This window comes from Etheostoma spectabile, chromosome 14 (assembly GCF_008692095.1).
Source record: "Etheostoma spectabile isolate EspeVRDwgs_2016 chromosome 14, UIUC_Espe_1.0, whole genome shotgun sequence".
Lineage (NCBI taxonomy): Eukaryota > Metazoa > Chordata > Actinopteri > Perciformes > Percidae > Etheostoma > Etheostoma spectabile.
The window spans coordinates 22,254,594-22,257,524 of NC_045746.1; positions in this window are offsets into that span (position 1 = coordinate 22,254,594).

Here is a 2,931-nt window from a genome sequence, read left to right on the forward strand (position 1 = left end):
ATATCTTGTATGACTTCCATGAGCTTGAAGGACTGCATCCATGCGGTTTGGCAAGGATACGTACAATGTATTGATGAAGTCATCAGGAATAGATAGGAAAGCAGTCTTGCATGCCTCCCAGAGAGAGAGAGAGGCCTAGGGAGCGCATTCTCCTTGTTCTTGTGTTTGTGATAGAGCCGAGCGGGTTTGTAGGCGGGGGGGTCTGTGATATCACAGAACGCTGCGCGGCCAGTTGAGGATTTGTATTCAATCCGAGCACGGATATTGACTCATATTCCTCGTATAATACTTGACTCGCAAAAGTGCTTTATCCGTACCGGATACTCGTTTCAGCCGGATACTCGGATCATCCCTACTAATGACAATCGGCTAATGCAAGGAAAATTCAGTTCTCTGCCTTAAAGTGCACATATATACTCATTTTCATCTTATAACCTTAGTGGTCCCCTAATACTGTATCTGAAGTCTCTTTCCCAACAGATAGCCTTTATTATTTGACTCGCAGTCCATAAAACAACAACAACAACAAAAGATACAGATAAACAGACACACCGATTAAATAAGACAGCTATACCAGTAATCCATAAGGGTGACGGGTATCGCAAAGCACTGACCTCGGGTCAATCAGATGTGAAATGACAGAGTCACAAAAGAATTCAAGCAACCAATACATTTATGCATCAATTCCTCAGTAAAGCAGAGAATGTAATACTCCTGCTTGACAGAAAAATTCACTGCACTACACCACCTGGGTTTCCTTAGTAGAATACGCAAACAATCTTTATAAGCTTGTTGAAACTTGCCTTTTTGTACTTGACCACAAAGGGGCAGTGTAAAAAGCAGTACAATATGCTTTAAAGAGGTTTATCTTGACAGTATCAGAACACCAGGAGAACTTCCTGGGGAGCATTTGCCTGTAAATATAACATGCGACGCTGCTTAAACATGTTCCTCATCATCTGACATTTGATCTGTTAGATGTCCCAAGTACTTCATTTGCAACCACAGTTAGCACTTGCCCTGCCAGATGAAAAATGAAAATAAGTTCCTTATCCTCTTTTCACTCTACAAACATAACCAAACTCTTTTTGGCGTTATATATTTAACGTCATACTCAACACCATAAGTGGAACCTTATAAGATAATTTGTTTATTAGTCCCAATGGGGAAATTACTGCACTACACTCTGTGTACACACTTTTTTTGTTATACTCACACAGGCCTGAAATACCACCACATGCTCAGGACCTATACATGCACTATACATGGAGAGATGTCAGAGTGAGTGGCTGCCAGCTGAACCAGCGCCCTGAGCGGTCGGGGGGTACGGTGCCTGCTCAAGGGCACCTAGCAGTGCCAAGGAGGTGAACTGGCATCTCTCAGCCACCAATCCACGCTCCCAACCTTTTTGGGTCCTACGGGGGTTTGACCAGTGACCCTCCGGTTCCCACACCCAACTCCCTATGGACTGAGCTACTGCCACCCAACAGTATACTATATGTACAACTATATACAACAGCTCTTGAAACCCTGCACTGCTAGTACAGTCCCTGACAAAAGTCTGTCGCTTATCTGTTTTGTAAAACACCTGCTATTAACCTGACTTTTAATTATCAATTGGTGTAAGAAATAGCTCATATGAAAGCTAAACCCTCCAAATGATGTTCAATGCCGAAATAAATTAGTTCACTAAAAAAATATTATTATTTAAACAAGACAGAAAGGTCAAATTTTGGCAAGACAAAAGTTTTGTTACCTATACATAAATTGAACAATTTACTACAAATACTAAAATATGCAGCAATTAAGATGGATAATCCAAATGTATATCTTGTATGACTTCCATGAGCTTGAAGGACTGCATCCATGCGGTTTGGCAAGGATACGTACAATGTATTGATGAAGTCATCAGGATGATAGGAAAGCAGTCTGCATGCCTCCCAGAGTTCATCAATATTTCTTGGTTTGGTCTTCCATGCTTCCTCATTCATCTACTCACATATGCTCAATGATGTTCATGTCTGGTGACTGGGCCGCCAATCCTGGAGCATCTTGATCTTCTTCGCCTTGAGGAACTTTGAAGTGGAGATGGAAGTTTGCGATGGAGCACCATCCTGCTGGGAGAATTTGGCCTCTTTTATGTTGGGAAATATAAGTAGCTAAGTGTCTTGGTATTTGAGACTATTGATGTTGCCTTCCCCCTGCAGATCTCTCGCACACCCCCATACTGGATGTAACCCCACCATGATTTTTCCCCACCAACTTCACTGTTTCTGGGTGAATCTGGATCCATGCGGGCTCCAGTAGGTCTCCTGCAATATTTGCGGCAACTGTGGTGTATCACAGAAGATTCATCTGAAAAATCCACTTTCTTCCACTTCTCCAGCGTCCATCCTTTTAGCAGGCTGTGGGCCTTGGCAAATGCCACACGTTTTTTCAATTTCTTTTGTTTAGTGCTGGCTTCTGGGCACTGATTCGACCATGGAGGCCATTTCGAGACAGAATCCAACAAACCGTTCTGGTGACACAGGGACTTCATGGGACCAGGTCTGGTGGAGCTCTGCTGCAGTGGAAATGGCTGGCTTGGATTTTCAAGCCAACAAACGGTCCTCTCGAGCAGTTGTCGCAGGGTCTGCCTGACCTGGGCTTGTCAAAAACGTCCCAGTGTCTTCAAATGTTTTTTTAATCCTCTGTACTTGACGCTGAGACACATTGAAGGTGTCTGCCACATCAGCAGTGGATCTGGTCTTCAGCCTCTTGATAATCAAAACTTTAGTCTCAGGGTGAATCTTAGGCATGTTTGCAGAGGTCTAGTTGCAGTTGATGTGAAGGTCTAGTGTACTGGGGTTTTGTTTTTATACACACCTGAGACCTAATTGATCCATTATCAGTCACGAGGTGAAGCTCATATGACAAGCGACAACACTTATG